A 5374-nucleotide genomic window follows, 5' to 3' on the forward strand; every position below is an offset into this window, starting at 1 on the left:
GTAGTACAGTTTAGCGAGAGCGCGTATGTTTTGGATTAGGCCAACCGGCTAACTCAAACATATCCAGGTTAGGTTGAACCAGCTTCGTAGTACAGGCACCAGTTCCTTTCTCGTCACAAATTAGTGAAGCTTGTTTTATTGAAAAATAACATAGCTTGCATAGGTTACATGTTGCATTGTCTGAATGCATGTCTATTTATTCCGCCCTGAAGTTTTCTGGCACATTGTTTCTTTTGTTGCTCATAGAACACGTAGAGGAAAACCGGATACAAACACAGAAAGAGTTTGTCCTGAACATCCTTATCTACTTCAACTTTTACTTTTGTGACCTGAAGTGTGGCTTTTCTTCTTATTGCAAGCACTGGCAGGAGATATTCTTACTTTTCTCATAACACCTTTCTGATATGATCAGATATGTATAAAAGCATGGCCCAGTCGCAGTTCTCACTTTGAGCTGTATGCATTATCACTTTGTATTTAACTAATAATATATGGGTGAAAGATAATAAGCTTTAAGTCCTCAGCAGGCTTTGCTGAGACAAACTGCACAGTTGACTGAGCGCCATTAGGGCCAGGAGGGCCTCCAGGGGTGAGAGCCTAGTCATTGCTTTAGACAGCATCCTGTGCAATAGCTGCCCACTGCTCCTAATACAAGGAGGGGTTAAATGCAGAGGGCAACATGTCACTGTGTGTGCTTTGTGCATGTATGTGTGACATTAAAGAGGGTTTCATCCTCCGATTCTATTCTTCAGTGCTTCTACAGTGGCTCCATGTATTGCATTGTTTTCTTCAGCTGGGCCACGCCATTTTTTCTTAAATCTAGGTTTTTATATTTGCTTATTACTTTGATCTACATATGAAATCCCTGACCCCGTACATGTGTCTTTCATTCAAGAAACCCCGCCTGACTTAAGTATTACATCGTGAATTAGAGATGCTGATTCAAGCTTTCATTATTATATTTTCAAGCAAAAAGGCAAATATTCCGTCATTTAATTTCTCCAATTTGAGGATTTGCTTTTGGTCTCCATGGACACTGGGAAATGTATGTAAGTACTTTAAGTAAATAGACAAGTGTGGTATAAGTGTGTGTTCTGTCAGGGATTGTTTGAACATCAGGTGATAGTACCAGCATTACTGGCCAGGACAGGGTCGATGGGTTTCACACGTGTTCAGGATCCTGCGTGGAACCCTTGGTTTGTGTGGGAGCATTAGTGCCCCATGGAGGTAGTGATCATATGAGGTCTCGGTCCAGTGCGCGGCCCTCGGGCTGGAAGTGGGGCCTTAGAACTGGGGGTGTAAAAGGCTTAAGCCAAGAGCTCATTATCACAATGCCCCATTATAGCCTTTGGATTAGCGCTGGGGTGAAACCCCCCGCAGAGGCCAAATCAAACAGCCTGCATACAATTCCTGAATTATTCCCCTCGGTTTGTCACTTCCTATGTTAAGCCTGCTGCCCTCAACTGCCCTTTTTGCACAACATTAGAATAAAGGGCTTTTGCTGCACCTGATGTAGTGGATTTATTTAATCTGTGTTAGCGTGGCTCTGGGTTCTGGTGTGAAGGTCTCTATTTTTTATGTTGGAATTGCAAAGAGGGTGTTTCTGTCACAAGGTAAAGTCTGAAGAGGTTAAAAGTCCAGCAGCACTTGTAATGTGTAGAAGAACAACAACAGGCAGCGAGGCGAGGCGAGTTGGCGCAGTTGCTCTCCACGAGCTGAGGAAGCGAAATGCTTGATGGGAAACGGCTCGCTGGTATCTCGAGCTGAGCGCTCATTGGTGGTTTTTACCACGTGCTGCTGATGGAACTCTCCAATTGGCTGGCAAAAGTTTGTTGTTGTTTTGTGTCAGTTTTACGTCGCCACATCCATTCCCATTTTTCATCATTGTTCCACAATGTTTATCATCATGAAATTAATATCTATATTTATACTATACTGCTTACCGTTTTCATACTTTATATATCTTAGCATATTCATACACACTGTTCATACTGCTCACAGGCTGATATCTAGTGTATTCATACACACTGTTTATTCATCATTCAATTCATTCTATATGTTATTCTGTAGATTGTGTACATTACTTTCCACTTCACTGCTTGTTGCACCTGGTTAGAAGCTAAACTGCATTTCGTTGTCTCAGTACCTGTAATATGTGCAATAACAATAAAGTTTATCTTTAAGTTAAACCAAATCATTAAAATAAAATCTGTTGTAATGTAATGATTTGGTTTAACCTTATTTATTGAATACATCATTTAAAATGGCAAGATTAAATCAAATTAAATCCATGTTGTACACATCATAAAGCTTAAAGTGGCAGCTAAAGAATTATCACAGCAGCAGGTCTGTTCAGTTCATGCTCATGAAGCTTCATGTGTGCGGATCTGAAGGGACTGGTCATTTGTAGCCTGTCCACCTATCAGTTTTGCAAACATTAAGAGGGAGGAGCATTTCTAATGATGGAACCCAGTCACTGGTGTGGTTCTCATCATGACTGAATTAACAAACCTTTGTCTACAGTGGGTCAAATGGAATGTGTGGTGCTTACACTGCGTGATGGACAGGGAGACATCACTGTAAGAGTCTCACAAGACATTTTCCAAAGACTACAAAATGGTGAGTAAACAACTAAATTGCATTCCAACAATCTGGATATCATTTTAAATGATGTAAATTATTTTTCAGATAACAGTTTAGCAGCTGCACTTATGCAGCAAGCAAGGGCTGCAACAAATGCACAATGTAATCTATCATTTAAATCAAAAATGGTATTGTCTTTTAATGCAAATCAAACAAATGACATATTTATGTTTATTGTAAACAAATATTTAATTTTCTCTCAATCACAGTCCCTTTAGATCTGTCTTCAGATGCTAGGCCTGCTCCTGACGAGAGGCCTGCTCCTGCTGAAAGGCCTGCTCCTGCTGAAAGGCCTGCTCCTGAAAGGCCTGCTCCTGACGAGAGGCCTGCTCCTGCTGAAAGGCCTGCTCCTGAAAGGCCTGCTCCTGAAAGGCCTGCTCCTGAAAGGCCTGCTCCTGACGAGAGGCCTGCTCCTGCTGATAGGCCTGCTCCTGAAAGGCCTGCTCCTGCTGAAAGGCCTGCTCCTGACGAGAGGCCTGCTCCTGCTGAAAGGCCTGCTCCTGACGAGAGGCCTGCTCCTGCTGAAAGGCCTGCTCCTGAAAGGCCTGCTCCTGACGAGACGCCTGCTCCTGCTGAAAGGCCTGCTCCTGAAAGGCCTGCTCCCTGCTGAAAGGCCTGCTCCTGAAAGGCCTGCTCCTGAAAGGCCTGCTCCTGTAAGGCCTGCTACATCCCAAGCTGGCACTCCTCACCTGGCATCCCCCTCCAGCCGGTCAGAACACCTTGAGGCAACACAAGGTACAGTAACTAAAATGAGGATCTAAACAGCAAATGCTATTTGTTTGAGTTACTAACACTTGTGTCTTAACAGATTTCACACACAACACTTTAAAAAAGGTCACAAATCTGATTTCTGTGCAACACTGCATCTTGGTTCTGGGGATGCGGTGCCCTGTTATCTGCTGCTTCAACCTGCTCATCAACTTCAATTGCTTCCCCTTCCTCCAAGCACATGTTGTGAAGTATGCAACAGGCAGTGACTGCTGTGCTGATGTTTGCAATGTTTTTCATGTACAAACATTTGAGCCTCCTGAACTTCGTTTTCAGTAGGCCAAAGGTATGCTCAATGACCACGCGTGCAACATTTAATTTTTGATTGAACCGACGCTGCCGAGCAGTTAAATGGCCATTGTCCCTGTATGGCCTCATAAGCTGAGGCAATAGTGGGTAGGCAGAGTCCCCAATGATGTGCATTCCCTCAGGCACCAGGGACTGGGGATCTTCATCAAGCAGCCTTCCAACAGCAGACAACCGGAATGCCTGTGCATCATGCCAGCTACCAGGGTGGCCCACATTAACATGACAGAATCTCCGTTTACTGTCACAGAACCCAGAACTCAGAATTATGTAGGGCTTGCCCTGTGGGCCAGGACATGTGGTGAGACATATGTGGTGACAAGACTACAGAATTCATGGAGATGCAGGCAGACAGTGGATTTGGTGATATTGAAACGATCAGCAACCCCCCTATAGGACTCCTGGTTTGATAGAGTCCACAGACAGGCAAGAACACTGTTTTGAAACGGCACTTTACTGTGCTGTCTGTTCCAGTAGAACGGGCCAATAGTCGTCATCACATCCTGTTTGGTAGAAAGGAATAATGGCTTTTAATATCACCAGTCCAGATAATACATATTTGATGTTATTTATATATATATATATATATATATATATACACACACATACTTCCACATGTCCCCTGGACAATCGGAAATGACTTTTGAAATCTGAAGGACTGTACTGTGGGACCACTTCTTCCACACATTGTTGGACCTTTGGAACGGATCTAAGGAATGCAGACACAGGAGCAAATGATGACCATAGATCATTAGACCTATTCAACATACTTTATATATATATAACTGCTGCTGCTGCTGTAGGCCTATATTATCTTCACTTGATTTCAGTTGTATTCTTGTTTATTTATTGTATCTTTGTACTACTATCTTGCTTGCTTTCTATATCTTTAGTAAAGTAGCTTTTAACTTATCCCATTGGACTAAAAAAGACTGATAGTGTCATAATTTTGCACAATTTGTGATCTGTAGAGTAAAGTAATCAGTCCGCATAATCGATCATACTTTTTAATTTAGACTGATGCAGCCAGTAGTAGGCCTCGATACATGTAGTGGCCTACAATATATTTTGTCTTTTTACTTGTGTATTGTATTGTGTATCTGTTTTTGTTACCTGCCTAGGTAGCCTACTACGGATGTAAATTAGCACGTTTGCTCAAACACATTTATACTTCTTGTATTTTATACTGATGTTCATTAACATGCTCTGTCCCTATCAAATAAAAAATAAAAAGATACGTAATTACCTCCGCAGACGGTGTTCATCATGCCATTCTCCATACAATACATGTGGGATTTCTATTGCATCCACTTCATCTGCAACAAAAAACGCCAACGCAATTTCCGCCATTGCAAACCCAGCCAGTCAAGCCGACTCCGAGTCCGAGCTGTCCGACTTAAGATGAGCTTTTTGACACCTCCCCCGGCTGCGATCGGCTACTCTCGTCTACTTTCGAGGCGAGCCGCAATAGCCGCGTTCACACTGCGGTACTTTTCCCACAAAGGTTCATGCGAACTTAGTTCATGCGAACTCTTTAGTTCGCATGAACTAAGTACAGATCGCGTTCACACCAGAAAAAGTCCCTGGGGGTGGATTAGGCAAATGAAGCCGCTGACGTCACTTCTTCTTCTTCTGCTTTGGGTTTACTGGCAGGCTG

General features: G+C 43.0%; 1 long non-coding RNA gene across 1 annotated transcript; it reads right to left on the reverse strand.

Moving 5' to 3' along the window:
* Positions 1-3289: 3289 nt before the first annotated feature.
* Positions 3290-4361, reverse strand: LOC117439928 (uncharacterized). The gene is made up of 3 exons (XR_004551205.2): positions 4327-4361; positions 4175-4220; positions 3290-3362 (listed from the first exon to the last, which is right to left on the reverse strand). It is a non-coding gene; the product is annotated as an uncharacterized lncRNA (long non-coding RNA).
* Between the last annotated feature and the right edge of the window lie 1013 nt (positions 4362-5374).

Source organism: Pseudochaenichthys georgianus, chromosome 24, assembly GCF_902827115.2.
Source record: "Pseudochaenichthys georgianus chromosome 24, fPseGeo1.2, whole genome shotgun sequence".
NCBI classification, from domain to species: domain Eukaryota; kingdom Metazoa; phylum Chordata; class Actinopteri; order Perciformes; family Channichthyidae; genus Pseudochaenichthys; species Pseudochaenichthys georgianus.